This window comes from Mandrillus leucophaeus, unplaced genomic scaffold, assembly GCF_000951045.1.
Source record: "Mandrillus leucophaeus isolate KB7577 unplaced genomic scaffold, Mleu.le_1.0 Scaffold417, whole genome shotgun sequence".
NCBI lineage: Eukaryota > Metazoa > Chordata > Mammalia > Primates > Cercopithecidae > Mandrillus > Mandrillus leucophaeus.
In genome coordinates, this window is record NW_012104443.1 from 1,269,670 (window position 1) to 1,285,870 (window position 16,201).

At 38.2% G+C, this 16,201-nt stretch overlaps 1 long non-coding RNA gene across 1 annotated transcript in view; it reads left to right on the top strand.

Annotated features, from left to right (window-relative positions):
- Nucleotides 1–16,201, top strand: part of LOC105548610 — a 311,543-nt gene that overhangs the window by 148,444 nt on the left and 146,898 nt on the right. Inside the window, exon 2 of the long non-coding RNA XR_001007413.1 lies at nt 15,125–15,307. This is a non-coding gene — a long non-coding RNA (uncharacterized LOC105548610). The remainder of the gene's footprint in view (nt 1–15,124; nt 15,308–16,201) is intronic.

Consider the following 16,201-nt stretch of genomic DNA (forward strand, 5'->3'; position numbering starts at 1 on the left):
ATAGCTCGCTGCAATCCGAAACTCCTGGGCTCAAGTGATCCTCCTGCCTCTGCCTCCCGAGTAGCTGAGACTACAGGTATCCACCATGTCTGGTGGATTTTTTCATTGTAGAGATGAGGGCTCACTATGTTGCCCAGACTGGTCTCGTCTCGAACCCCTGAGCTATAAGTATCCTCCTGCCTTGGCCTCCCAAAGTGCTAGGATTAGAGGTGTGAGCCACTGCACCCAGCCTTGTAGTACTGGGGTACAGATCTTGTAGTACTTCCAACTGAATGTAAAAACTAATGGAACTCTGTTATTATTGAATTTCAAATTCCTGGGAGAAGTAGATGACCTTAACATGGATCAGCTTTTCATCCTTGATCTAATCACCTCTTTGAAGTGGAGTTGAGTAGGGTGAGTGGAGAAGTGAAGTAATGATATACCAGCCAGCTGGGGAACTACTCCTATGAGCAATTCCAGCGAGGTGAGTCGGTGAGTTGAGCAGACATCTGAGAGTAGTCCTATGGAGTTTGAAATAGGGCTCCCTGAATTGATACAACAGAGTAGGAAACAATGAGAAGACAAGTTAAAAAGAAAAATAAAAATGGCAGTAGAGATAAAAATTGATAAAAATTTTTTATCAACAAGAGTTGGAGTCAGCCACTCTGAAACTTCTGGGCGTATTTCCTCCCCTTTGCCAGTGTGGAAGAGGGAGCACTATGGGAATTTCACCTCCTCCCTAAAGCATTTCCTGACTAGTTATTTCTCACTGATGCCCTTAAACTATAAACCTCTACCTTACTTGAAACTTGTACCTCACTGAGCTCTTGCTAGTATACTAGCTTTACTTTTTCTGGTGTTGTGTTATACAGATAAATGATAAAAATATGCATATACATATAGCTCCTTCAGATTAGGCTTCATGTTTTTTGTTACTTTATAGCCCAGCTACTTCCAAGAGTATATGGGGCAGGAATTCATCTGAATATTGGGCTACTCAGGGCTATATACTCTTTTTCACTCTTCAGCATCTATTATTATTTGCAAAATTAGAAAATTGTGCTGGATGAACTCTCAAATGCCTTCTAGCCTAACAGTCTCTGATCCCATGGTCTAAGATATAAACTATCCCAAGTAATTGTAAAACTTGGTGACAAATCACAGCCATGGGGAGTTTGTGACAATTTTAGCCTGCAGGTGTTGCTGTGGAGTAAGAAGAATTAAGAGATGGTAAGCAACCCAGCAAACAATAGCGATAAAAAAGATGTTTTTAAGGATTCTGTTTACATCCCACATGCGGGAGCAGGTTTCCCCTGCTCCAGCATCTCTCTGTGAAAGGACTGGGATTGGTTTCCCGAACAGGGCAAAAAGCAGAGGGTGTGTGTTCTCGCCAGCTGGACCTCGATATCTGAAAGGATGTCCTGTTTACATTTGGCACCAGAGCTTAGTGATTGCACTGCCTGAGTGCCCAGAGAATGAGATAAAACTCAAAATAAATTTTCACACAAGTTTAAAAAATAACGCTCTGCTGACCCTGTCATCGTACCACCTGGGATTCGTTTACCAAAGGCCTGTGTTTCAAAAGAATGCTTACTAAGGAGGGTGAGGCCGTGGTATCCACGGAATGCATTTTTTTTTTTTTTTGGTGGCTAGGAGGATTTTCTTCATCCATTCTCTTTCTCTTCCCCTTATTTTATTTTATTTTATTTTTGAACATAGAGAAAAGGGAGAGGCAGAAGCTTGGCTGACAGCCAGACTCATTTCATGAAGTGACCTGTGTAGGTAACTGAACGCTACACCATATACTAAGCATTCCATATAAAGAAAATTAACCAAGTCTATTTTAAAACCTGAAAAGTTTATTTTTTCTTTTTTTAAAGAAATAGTTTCACCTAAGAGGAGGTGTAGGATGTGGTGGCAAGGATCCAGGACAAAGAAGAGAAAGGAATGAGAAACTGGAAAATAAAATTTACAGGTGAAAAATCATCATGGGAGACAAAAACTCTTAAACACCAGTTTGTTAGTCTCGGCACCTGGAGTGCTGTGCGAGTTGGACTACTGGTTCACTGCAGATTTTTGTTAAGCAAACATTCTCTTATGATGCCCTACTCAAAGGCCTCTTGTCCTTTCTGACAACTCGCCTCTCTTACCGCCTGAACTGGTTACAGTTAGCACTAACTATTGCCATCTTTTATTGCTGGCTACCATTCTGCCTTAAATTCTTCCAGGCGTGAAATGTATAGGGAACTATATATAAGGAGATGGCTTCAAGTGTGTAAAGTGTCTCCCCAATGAAATTGGAAGTTTCCTCAAGGTAAGTCACCGCAGAATTCCATTTTTTAGGCCTTATGGTACCTACCCAGAAATTAATCAAGCAAGACCAAAACAACATAGAAGTTTCTAACTTTTTAGTCTTCCCCCACCCCCCAACATTTGTACATTTTATGATTTCTTTGTTTATTCTACACTGCATGTACTAAACAAGATTTGAGTACCAAATTGTGTGTATTTGAGGATGCCAACATTGCTTTTGCAATAAGTGGAACCAGAATTAGCAATTGAATAGCGAAGTAAATGAAGACCAGGTACTCATAACCCACCATTTATCATGGGTTTGCCAGACAACTGCGTTTATTTCACTCTACGTGTGAGAGAACATGCCTAGCAATCAGGTCAGCACTATGAACATTGCACTGTATTTATCTTTAGTCCCTAAACATTGTGTGTAAGCAAGGAAGTGAGATGGAGTAATAAAAAACCATTATAGAGTTCTGAAAGCCCTCAATTTCATATTTACATCTTGGAACCAGCTCATTCTGACTTCATAACTCCTTAATTAGAGGCACAGTCGTTTTCTTTTCTGTAGGGCATTTTTTTCACCCTCACAATACAAGCATACATTTGGTAACTAATACCAGCAATTAGCCTCATCTGCTATGTAAATGAGTGTAATTGCAATTAAATACTTTAGTAGGCCCAAAGGGAAAACATGCAATCATTACAAAGTAGGAGAGCATGGTTAAGGGACATTTCGAAGTGGTAGCAGAAGTGCTTTTCCCTGTGGTGTCAGGAGCCTTTTCTATGGTGAATTATTTCACTGGGAGCCCTGGAACTTGACTTGCATTTCTTGTTCTATTTTCCTACAGCGATAAGAAGAAAACTGTCCTTTTCAGCATTTCTAAGGGTTGATTGGTTTTGGTAACAATTGGTTTGGAAAATTGATTGCTCTTCAGTGTAGATCCAGGGCTTAAAAATGTTAACTTTCAGCTATGTTTGGTGTACAAGTTGGAGAAACAACACTATTCGCCAAAAAGATATTTTTTAGTATCAATAATTGCTGATTAGTAGATCTTGAGGTTGAGAACTGTTGGAAGAACATAACACACATGAGACAGAGAGACGCCCTACTAGGGAGTCAAGCCGTGCTGGTACTGTTACCAGAAAGGGCTCTGGATCTAGACCCGAAGAGAGGGTTCTTGGATCTTGTGCAAGAAAGAATTCGAGGTGAGTCCATAAAGTGAAAGCAAGTTTATTAAGAAAGAAAAGGAATAAAAGAATGGCTACCCCATAGGCAGAACAGTGGCATAGGCTGCTGCTTGCCCATTTTTATGGTTGTTTCTTGATGATATGCTAAACAAGGGGTGGATTATTCATGAGTTTTCTGGGAAGGGGATGGCAATTCCTGGAACTGAGGGTTTCTCCCCTTGTTATACCATATAGGGTAACTTCCTGATGTTGCCATGGCATTTGTAAACTATGATGGCGCTGTTGGGAGTGTAGCAGTGAGGATGACCAGAGGTCACTCTCATTGTCATCTTGGTTATGGTAGGTTTTAGCCAGCTTCTTTACTGCAACCTGTTTTATCAGCAAGGTCTTTATGACCTGTACCTTGTGCTGACCTCCTATCTCATCCTGTGACTTAGAATGCCTAATCATCTGGAAATGCAGCCCCATAGGTTTCAGCCTCGTTTTTCCAGCCCCTATTCAAGATGGAGCTGTTCTGGTGCTCTGGTTCAAAGGCCTCTGACAGTACTGGTCGGTGGCATATAGTAGCTTTAAGCTCAGACTTTGGAGCTAGCCCTCAATAGCTGCATGTACTTGGGCAGGTCATGTACCTATTTTCCCCATTTGTAAAATGGGAAGGCATAGTATATATCTCTTAGTGTTGCTTTAAGGATGAATTTTATTTATGCACATGAAGCATTGAGAATACAGTCTGGCAAAAAGTAAATACTTGATAAATGTACGTTGAAAGAGCTTTACACCTTTCATTTCTTCATGCAAATTTCGTCTCTGAATAATCTAAACTTCAAAGCAATGTACCTAAATAGAATCCTTTTGGTATCTAGGAAGCTTACTATAGATTATGCCTTAAGACTTCTTCAAGGAGCATGTTCCCCATGACATTCACTATTATAGACATACATTTACCTAGGGGTAAGTCACATTGTAATGCAGGAACTTCTTACTGAGAATCCAGGTAAAACTGATTCGTTTTTATCAATGGATAGTGAATATGTAACAAATCAGTTTTCTTCTTTGCCTTGGCTGCTAGGAATCTCAGAGGTAAACTTGTAGCCAACATATCTCTAGTAATCTATACAGGACTCTAGCGCATTAGGGATAATATCACAGGTTTTTGTTTCTCCTTCTTTTCATAAACAACCATTTCCTTATTTGTAAAAAATACTGTGCTGTATGCATCTTGTGAATCCCCTCACATACTCTTATGTAAATGTGTCTCATTGAGTGAGTCACTTTGCCTCTTTGAGACAGAGTTCCTTCATCTGTAAAATGTAAAGTTAGGTCTATGACCTTTACAATTTCTTCCAGCTTCATAAATAAGTTTTTGTTGTTGTTGAAAATGATAGCCTGGTTTAATGAAGGGAAGAATTGTCAGAAAACAAATGATGCATAATCTCATTATCAGAGCCAAAGGATATAGAAGAATCTTTCAGACCTCCTCACTTTGGTTATTTCTACTTTTTCTTTCACTGTATATTACCCCAAATACTTTCGGCCAATATAAGCATTTAAAGACATGATCATGAATATTGGTTCCTTCCCAGCAGTGAATGAAAAGGCAGAAGGCTTAGTTTTTGGCAGTGGAGGTGGGCAAAGCGTTTTAGTGGTTTCCCCATAGTTTCTCCTATATCCTATTCAAGGAATAGGGAACAGTGGAACCTCCAAGAATGAAGATAATAAGGAAAGACCATAAACCTCTTTTGCCACTTTTGATAGAAGGGAAAAATCTAGAGTTCTTATCTTCCTCTCTTGTTCACCTACCACGTAGGAGTTAGAAGGGGAGCTTCAAAGGCTTAGCACTGTCCACCCTATTGAGCTATGTTATCGGAGAAAAGGCTGCCAGATGTTTAGCAGTCAAACTTGGTGCAGAACATAACTTTAATGGAAAACAGAAGGGCGTTCTGTTTGCCTCTCACTGTGCTATCTATCTGAGAGACTTTCAGGAGCCCCCTTTCCTTACCCTCTTTGAAAAGCATATGTATGCTTTCTGAAGTGCTATAATTTGACCCAATTGATACAATAATCATATGAATCTTTACATACACTCCTGAAACAAGTAACTTTGCATCCTTGGGGATGAAGTTTATAAAGCCTGCATTTTCTAGAGTTAAAAACCACCTTGAGAGCAATTAATCAAACACAAATAGGAACATTTGGTATTAAAACTGCCCCAAAGGAGTCAAATCCTGTTTTCTCTGTTTATAGCTGGTCAGTTCCCATGGGACCGCAGATTCAATGTTATTATTATTTTTTTCTTTTTGTAAAAGTGTAGTAACTTTCTAATGGGATAAGGGGGTTAAGTGTGTAGGAAATATATTTCTTAGGAAAAAAGACAAATTTAATTATCTCTTCATTAAGATGACTTTTAAAATAAAAGAAATACCCATTCTTTTTAGACAAGATTGAAAAAGAGATGGTTTTGATAGAAGATCACTTTGGACCACTTTGACAATGAGGGAGAAACTGTCTGAAGCTCTAAGATATCTCAAATGATTAAGGCGTAAAGGCTTCTCATGGCTCCAGAGAACAGAGGTATTTATTCAAAACATGTATTTGCTTAAGGTGGGACTGGCTTATTTTTAAAGAGTTTGTTCCATACCCCAAAATTTATTCTTACAAACTTATCTCATGGTAAAGTGCTCATCTGTGGGTTGTAATCCCTACGACATCTGGCTCCAGTGGGGCCATGAATAAGGGTAATGAAAGTTTGATTTTAGTGGCTACTTCCTCTAGAAGCTATCCATGCTGACCCTCTCTTAAAAAAAAAAAAAAAAAAAAAACAACAAAAAGATAAAATACAGTTAATGGAAATTCAAATGTAAAATAAATTTGTAGACTTTCTGTTTCTTTTTATTTTGTTAAAATTTAATCTTCAATTCTAGTGAAGCCAGAAAATAGAAATTCCGATATAATTGCAGTTAGTAGAACAGTTTGGTTGAGTTAATGTTATGCTATTATTTGAGACATAGTTTCCAGCCTCATCTTAGGTCTTTTGATGCTATCTTTCATCACCCTGCCTTTCTTATTTTCCATTAGATTTCCAGTGTTTGGTATGTAGAGGATACTCAAAAATAGGCCATGGATTTGGGGTTGGATGCTACACAATTATCTATTGGGAAGTTTTCTTTCCTGGCCCTGCAAGCATCCTCTGCATGCCCACACTTGATTGACAAATGGTGTTTAGAAAGGGAAATTGTTCAGAAGGTAATAAAAATATCTTTGTTTATAGTCTGACCGCAAAACAAAGTGAGAAAACTCTAGGCCCAATTTCTAGTTCTCTGGTCCAGAGACAGTGCCGAGCCTCACTCGGTTTCCAGTGTGCCCTTCAAGAGGCAAGTTTAGGCTCTTGAGAGGAGGCTCACTATCCACATGATTTGGGTCTCCCTTCCTCTCCATTTCCTTTGATAACAATGCATTTCCCTTGATCCATGGACTGCAAGGGCCCTTAGAACAGGAGCAGGATCTGGGTAAATAAACCTTGGCCTGATCTCTTTTCCCAAATTCATGGCCATGTTCCCAATTAAACAAAAGATCCTACATTGGATTCCAGTGGGTATCCCCTATTTTAGACACTCAAAGAAGGACTTAAATTTGGGGGGTAATGTTTAATATTAAATATGTTTGCTGCTTTTGAATGATTACTTTCAAATATTATACCTGCTTACTTTTCTTACTCATGTGAAAAATCATGGCAAATTCCTGAAGTCAGTTATATTTTAAAAGAGAAGCAACTTATAGGGTGGATTTGGGGGGTTGGGAAGAAAGATTGGAATCATGTTTGTTTCATTTTAAGAAGACATATGTGTATATTTTAAATCATTTTAGGAAAAAATGAGTCTAGGATGCTATGAAAATGAGTTAATAGAGCTGATCACTAAAGTGAGATTTTGTCTGATGAAAGAATATATTTTGAATCACCTCAACTATATACTCTGAGATATGTTAGTTTATAGGGTATACTTTTATTTTTGGTAGAAACAGTTTACATGTCTGAAAGTCTGAATTAATTTATGACTGCTGCTGAGGCATTTCCTATTTATCAGGCATAGAAACCAAGACCAAACATAGAAAAAGAGAAAAATTTTACAAAATTTATAAAAAAATTCTAAGTATACAAACCATGCCTTTAGGATTACAAACACACATCTTGTTTCTTCGTTTGCTTTTTTGGCTACTATAACAGAAATGCTTGATGTATGGCTACCAGGAAACTGGAGGTAAACCAAACTGGAATTTGAGAACTTAGGGACACAGCCAACTGAAATATCACTTTTCATGAATTTTAGTGGCCCACAGAAAGTATGGGTGAAGAGTATAAACTCATCACCAGTACGATAAAAGAAAATTGAAAGTATCTTCCTCACTGAAGAGCAGGAAGCATTATGTTTGTGCTCCAAACCAATAGAAACAGATATTCAGTATTGAAAAGAAAGGAGGTTGGGGTAATAGTGCTGACAGAGTCAATGCAGAGTAGAAGGTCTTTTTGTGTAGTAACTCACCAAAAGGGTGATTCTCAAAGATCATGTCTGACCCAAAGAACAATTAAAATGCAAAGCAATACATACAAATATTTCATTTGTTATTGCCCTCCTATCCTACCATTCTTCAACAATTCAGTAGTTGCTACTTGAATGCCCACTGTGTGCACATTATCATAGGGAATCACAGAGCTTGTCTTTAAGATCTGTTGCCTCCAGAGACCTTTTCTGATGTTTATGAAAGGCTTTTGCTGTTCCTGGAATATATTTGTTAAATGAATGAGTGGAAAAAATAATGCAAAGATCTGTAACATGAAGTCTCTGCCACAAGGAGTCTATTGATTGTAAAAGCATTCATAGAGTGCTTCAGAGTTCACAAAATCTATTGACCTACATTATTATCTATAGTAGTCAGTGGTTCCAACTCTGATTTGTATTGGAACCACCTGGGCAGGCTACTTGTTTTTTAATGTATAGATGCTTGCAACCCAACCTGCCTTTGGAAATAGAATCTTGTTGGGAAGTGGTAGAGAATGTGGAGGAAACGGGGAGCAGCATTCCTCAAATGATTCTGGCATCTGGTCATATTGTGACAGACAATGTCATAGTGAAGAGAACATACTGCTGGCTCTGAAGTCAGAGTGGATTTGAAACCAGCCTCTAGCCATTTCTAGTTTTTTAACTTTAAGATTAATCACCCTAAGCCTCAGTTTTCTCATCCATAAAATGGGGAGAATAACAATAGCTAACAACAGCAATAACTAGTCCTTATAGAACTGTTGGGGGGGCGTTCAAGGAGCTGATCCACATAAAGGGCCTATCTTAGGGCTTGTGCTGACTAGGCACACAGTAAAAGTAAACTTTATTAGCAATTGCTAACCATTAGGGCCTGTGACTTATTTCATTTTTAGTAGGAGACCTAGACCAAATAACCACATTCCTTGTCTCTTCTGGGAGAGGCCGTCCTGTCATTTTCTCTCATCTGTTCAGCCACAAGATGGTTAGGGAAGCTCACTCCTCCTGAATTCCAGCCAGTACCAACTAGACCTTTGGTAAGGTCAGGATAGAAGAGACTGTGGCATTTCTAATCTCCCTGGACTTCCCTCTAGAATGAACATGCTTATGTTGTTTCAGGATTTCCAGTTAGGTCTTGCCTGGAAACCAGAAGTTAAAGTTATCTGAAAGTGATAAGCTCAGGAACTACATGAAGCATTGATTTGAATCTAGTTTCCAAGGTCACCAAAGGTTCAGAAGCTGAGAAAGAGATGGCAGTTTAAGGGTTAGTGGGAGAGGGTCCAGCATTTTACCCACAGGAGAAAATATTTTTGTAGAAAGAAAAACAAGTTTTTACTGAAGTAAGTGGCCAAGAAAGTAGGTAAAGTTAAATTAATGATAAACTATCATTTTAGTCTCTAAGATAAACAAAATAAGCAGCTGTAATAGCATGAAGTTTATCACAGTGTGATAGGAAGGTCAGGCATGACAAATTGGGAGACTGGGACATTGAGCTGGCGCATGACAATTATGTAACTCACATTGCTGCTAAATTTAAACACAAGCAACCTTCTCTGGAGGTGTGTGGGTGGAGAGGTGAAGGGGCAGATTGAAAACAATGGCCTTTATTTTCATAAGGTACTTTAATTTTAGGCCAGCGTTGGATGTGAACTTTCAGCTAACTGTACTTTTTGGTAGTTCTGTATTTTTTGAACTGAGGTTACCCTTAGCCCCATGAAACCCCCTGTTTTTCTGTCAAACTACTATATTGAGTGCAGTTTTCTCTGGCCTCCCTGGAAGTGGAAATGTCTGGGCCTTTCCCCTGCAGAACGCAAAACATAAACAGAAGGGCATTAAAATGGAAACAGGATCTTGGTTCTCACTGTTTCACCAGGCTCCTTAGCACTGACCTCTGACCCTCATTTAAGATCCCATGGAAAGTCTGGGCATCTGGGGTGTGTAGCTCACTGTGGGAATTTTTTTGTTGTTATGGTTGTTGTTTTCCTCCTCCTGGATTATTTTGGCTTAACCTGAGGCTATGATGTAAAATAAGCCACTTTCAAGAGCTTTCCCTGACCTTGTTTGGGGATAAGGTTAGAAGATGGGATCTGACTACTGGCACTGTCAATTCAAGAATCCATTTTCAAGTTGTTATCTAAAATTCATGTGAGAAAATAAAAAATAGCATTTCTTCCATTCTATGACATTGATGACAGGTACATTTTGATTTTTGAAAACCCATGTAGAATTGTTGAGGATATTGAGTCTTCATGATTTTTTACTCGCATGTTACTTTTTTAAAAAGTAGGCCTCCAGATCAGATAACTTCTTCCACATTTTCTTGAGCTACGCTGTATGACATTATACTCTCACTAAAGAAGTCACCTTTCCTGATCAGTCTATGGGAAAGACCTCAGAGAAGTTAGTTTTTCTTTGAAGGAATTCTATGTGTTGTTCTTGAACAGTTTGAGAGGCGAAAGTCCAGAAATATAATTGGAAGGCAATTTTATTTTATTTATTTTTATTTATTTATTTTTTAGGCTGTCTCATCCTGTCACCCAGGCTGGAGTGCAGTGACACGATGTCGGCTCACTGCAACCTCCACCTCCTGGGTTCAAGCAATTCTCCTGCCTCAGCTTCCTGAGTAGCTGGGGTTACAGGCGTGTGCCACCATGCCTGGCCAGTTTTTGTACTTTTAGTAGAGTCGAAATTTTGCCATGTTGGCCAGGCTGGTCTCAAACTCCCGGCCTCAGGTGATCCGCCCGCCTCAGCCTCCCAAAGTGTGCAGATTACAGACATGAACCACCATGACCAATCTGGAAGGCAATTTTAAATATTCTCATTGAGTAGCTAATTTACATGTACATTTAGGAATAGTTAGTAGAGGATGTAGAAAATTTTCAATAAAAGCGTGAGAGCAGTCCTCCATGATGAGGTGGAGTAATCCTCCCCTCCTTGGTTGGATTGCGTTGCATGTCTTAGGGAGAGAGTCTTCTGTTTCACAAGGGTTGAGTCTCGTTTTCAGCCTTTCTCATCCATAGTGGACTTTCTCATGGCTCAGTTCCAGTTAATATAGAAAAGAGTAAGTGTTGTAAAAATTTTGTACTCAAAGGCTGAAAAGTTTTCTTACAAATATTTTGAATTTTTTAAAAGAGAATCTTAACAGCAGCAAATAATTCATCTTTATGAATTCATCTTTTTTCCCTCATGAGAATTCAATGTGCTGTATGAAGAACATATGAAATTCTTATTTTGAGTGGAAGTACTGAGACTTGGCTGGATAAGTGACTTGCCTAAGGTCACTCAGCAAGTCTCACAGCATATAACACTCACATTCTCAGCCTCTAGTGCTGTACTGTTGTATCTATAATAAAAAGAGAAAGGAAAACCTTGCTGTACTTCTGCAAAGAAAAAGGAACAGCTAGGAATGCACATGTGTGTCCTTTTAAACTCTCTACATGAAAATCCATCTTTTCCAGGAAGCCCTCTCTTACTGGATATACATATGTGGGAGATTCTAAAATCTTTCTAATAAGTGTCTGTTTTTGCTTTAATTTTATTTTAGGACTTATGGTTCTAGAAAGCAGATATATATTTGATCTCTGCAGTACTAAAGCTATAGTTATTTATTAGACAAATGTCCGGAGGAGAAGCAAGGGAGAATATATGACTGCGAGACTCAACAGGCCACTGAAGGAAGCCATGAAATAGGTCCTTGCTGTACCATACCACTATTTTTCTCTGAAAATACCTTTACCCCTTGCGCTCTGCTATTCTAGGCCTAGGACCTTTTAAAAGTTTCTTCCTCAACAATGTCTCCTTTATTGATACAGTTTAGTCATCTACCAACACCTACATAACTTCATTTGGCTTGATATTTTTTTCTAAGCATTCTTTATCTTGTTCATGTGTCTGCTCAGTACTTTCAATTCAATGATATATCTTTTTTCATTAATTTTTTTTGAAATTCCACAAGACTAAACATACCGTTCCACACAGAGCAGGTAGTCAATATGAATTTGTTGATTGATTGTAATATGATATAAATCATGGGCACAATAAATTACTTGGCTACATACAGAATTCTTGCAACTCTCTTTTCTGTGTGGAGATGGGATAGAACCAGAAGGGTATGTCTGTGTAGGCCACATGTCCCGGTTCAGGGAGTCCCACATGAGGAACATGGTCTTACATGGTAAAATTGAGTTACCTTTAGTAATAGCAGCAACTTATATATGTACAGCTCCTGGGATTTCAAATATATTTTATACCTATTAAGTCACTTGATTTGGGAGTCAATATATATTAACTTCATGTTATGACTGAGGAAACTCATAGGAATTTGGTGATTGTTCTTGTTTGCATCTTGCACGTAGTTGAATCTCAAAACCAGTATTTTGTTTGTTTTTTCTTTTACCTCTTGGTCTGATGCTCTTTCTAACCCGCCAGGCTGCTTCCTTCTTTCCTTAAAGCTAACACTGCAATGGTCAGTTTGTGAATCATCTTGGAATACCATCCCTGCCTTAATTGATATTTGCAAATACTCTGAACAAAGAGAGCCCCACCACTACTATATGCCCTGCATCTCCTGGCATAATAAACTTGTATCCTGAAATAAGTCTTAAAGAACCACACGTAGCTCAAATGTTGTACTCTGAACATATTGAGCTCTTGTGCATCATTTGCCCAGCATGAACCAAAAGGAAGTTTAGTGTAAGCTTCTGGGCCAACTGACCTACCAGAAGGAAGATTATAACATACTTTTCCTTTTTCTCGGAATTGGGAGGGTACATTTAGTAGCAACTTTCTGAAGGAGCAGAAAGTCCAATATCTATGAAATTGTCAAAAATGATTAGCTAGTAATACAAAATAGTCATTACCATAATGTGCTTTCAGAGAAACATGCAATAATAAGGTATTTTTAAAAAACTCTTTAAGCCACATGGAATTCTTGGTGGGCTAACTTCTCATCTACCCTCAATGGCACCACCTCCGCCATACCATTTGTGGTACTTCCTGTTTTGTTTTGTTTTTAAGGGTTGGTTTAATTTCAGCTAGGTTAGACTTCATAGTCTCAAATCTCTTAGGGAGCAAGATCTGACTTAGATCCTTCCATTGAGCCCTGTTACATGCCTACTCTTCGCTGTACAGACCCAGTCTTGCAGATTTAGTGGAGATCATTACCAACCATAAATTTTATGTGCATTAAAGGTAGTTTTCCTCTCTTGTAATCATTATTAATATTTGATGGCCAAGGTATTATTCTTTATCGATAATTTTATAGATCATAGTTAATTTAGAATGAAAAAAATCAGAACCGTAATACAAAGTAGTGCAGCTCCACTTTAAAAAGTGACCTTGTCAAAGAGATGCATTTTTACTTCAATTAAATTCAAAGTCAGTCAGTCCCATAGGTAATGTTAGCAATTATAAGAATACTTTGCAAAAGTAGTTAAAAAACACTCAGAGAACTTTTATGTGATGCTAGTTTTTAAAGCAAGAATGACTTTCTTCCAAAACTTCAATTCTTTATGAGATCATTTTGGAGTGTACTGTTACATAAAACATGAGGTCAGTAACTAAGGCTAATTAAATTTTAGTAGGAGCAAAAGTCACCAAAAGGTTTTTGCATTCATCCTACCAATTCTAAAACAGTGATACAATACACCATTAATAGCCTTAGAATTGCTAATTATTTCAACATGAATAGCGATATCAACGCTGTCAGCTTAATTTAATACACTCAGGAGAATTCCTGCAGAATGCATGATTTCTCTATTATTTCCTGGTTTTCACAACCATTAAAAGCTATAAATTCTCTTTCTTTTCTTCAGAAAGAGAGAGAGATTAGTAGTCTAGAGTCTTCTCACTTTTTTGAGAATGTTAAAGTTGTTATTTTTAAAATAAATGGGAAGTAAAAACAGAATAGAAATTAAAGAATGAGAGTACCCCAGGCTTTGTTCTGTGATCTAGTACGAGGTAAATGTTCATAACTCCAAAAGAATTAAAACACTCATGCCTTCCATTAGTTCCAATGGAGTTCCCATTCAGGGAATAACCTTAGACTTGGGGTTGAAAGTGTCTTTTTTTCTGGAGGGAAACTAAAATTAAAGCCTGGAGGAGTGAAAGTTATAAGAAGTTGATTAAATAAACAAGAAGGTTTTATTTATTAGAAACTTTAGTAAGTTAAAAGGATGAAGTGAGTCACTCATTTCCTAACGTACACTATTTAGAAGACAATAGGAAGCAACTACAGTTTTTTTTCATGGAAGAAAGATGAGTTAAAATGGATTCTACAAAACATTAATTTGATAGTAGCAAACTAAAAACTACTGGGTTAGACTCTAAAATCATGGACTCTGAGAGTTAGTCAAAACCTTCAAGATCGTCTAAGTTTCTAATGGATATATTTCCTCTACAACATCCCTTATTGACCAATCTTGGTTTGCATATCTCTAGTGAAACTTAGCACCTCATTTTCAGAATATTCTAATTGTTCGAAAATTTTCTTCACACCAAATACTGTCATCCTTGAATATTCACTCATTTGCTGGTTTAGTGTCTCTGTAATGTGGTCCTTGACATGCTTTTAGGTGCCAAACAGGAAAGCATCTTTTAATTTTAATGGTGGTATATATTTCAACATACATTCACAAATATACTAGTGATCCCAACTCATGATTTCACAGATGATGATTGCTAAGAATGAAGTTAAGTAGAAAAAAGTGAGTCCATGTAAAGCTCAGTTGAGAAAACCATTACATAAATGTTAAAATGTATGTGAATATGAATATGGCTGAAGCCGTGAAGGTGATTACATAAAAGGCCAAGCATGAAAAACAGTCCTGTAGGTCTACACTGTGGGCACCAGAGCAGACACCATACTCCTGCCTAATGGTGGAAGAGCTGTGCTGTCATGAGATTAGTCAGGAAGAGTAAATGAACCGAGACCAGGAGGAGAGGTAGAAGGCTGCTGTCATAAAGGAACAGGCATAGTGATGGCTTGCACCACAGCGAAGGCAGCAGAAATGTTGAGAAAGAAGTCTATCGGTGAGGTGTCATGGAAAGAACACTGTCCTGCATGTCAGAGGACTTAGATGTTGGTCCAACCTCTCTTCCAATTAAACCTCCCCTTATTCCTACAGATCTCAGTTTGCTTCATCTGTGGAATGGAGATGGTTTCCTGTGTGAGCATGAAAATTTCTCCCAGCTCTGAAGACCTTTGATTTCTTAAGAATCATTGTGAAGGTGTGGGCTTGGCAAATGAATGGAAAGATGAGCAATGGGAGAGGAAAGAATTGAAGAGGACTGTGAGGTTTGAAGAATGGGTAACTAGCATCATTCACAGAAGTGAGAGGGACAAGGGGTGAGAATAATTGGGAATCAGTGGGCGAAGAAAGACTGGTTTGGATCTGTTGCAATGGAGAGGCCAATGACATTTCTTTGTGATGTCTAACAGGTCCGTGGACAGAGAAAAAGGTGAAACTTTGTTTACTTGTCTGTAAAATAGGAATGAGGTGATATATAGAGATGTGGGGATTGCTTACATAGAGATAGCAGGTGAAACCATGGAAATGACAAAAACTGTTGGTAAGGAAAGGGAGGATAAAAAAAATGCAGTTAAGGGAGATAACATTTATTGTGAAGCTACTACGTGCTATGCACATTATCTATTTTATCTCATTTAAACCTCACAAAAATCTTGTGGACTATGGGTAATTCCCTCCATTTTATGTGTTAGAAAAAAATGATGCTCAGCAAGGTCCCAGATTGCATAAGAATTAACATATTCCTCAGATTTGAACCAATCTCTCTGACTCCAAAATCTACATGGTGCTGGTCCAATGTGAAACATTGACAATGAGAAGGGATGAGGACACAGCCTAGGAGTTCTCAGAAGGGTGAAAGAAGAATCCTTGAAACTTTCATAGTGTGAGGTCAGTTCCGCCAAAGCTGGACAGAGGGGAAGGAGGGGAAAATCGTATTCAAAGTTGCAGAGAAGTCAAGGGGAATAAGAACTATAAAAAAATTGGGTCAGTGGGGGGATTGAAGGAGGCCAATTATGCCACCTCAGAGGATTCCAATATATTGATTGGGGTGAACCTGAGAAGGAAGGGTGCAGATTATGAAAATGGTAATTATAATACTAAATATATACTGAGCACTTAATACATGCCAGACACTTTTCTAAGTGACTGATATGTATTAACTTTTAATCCCAA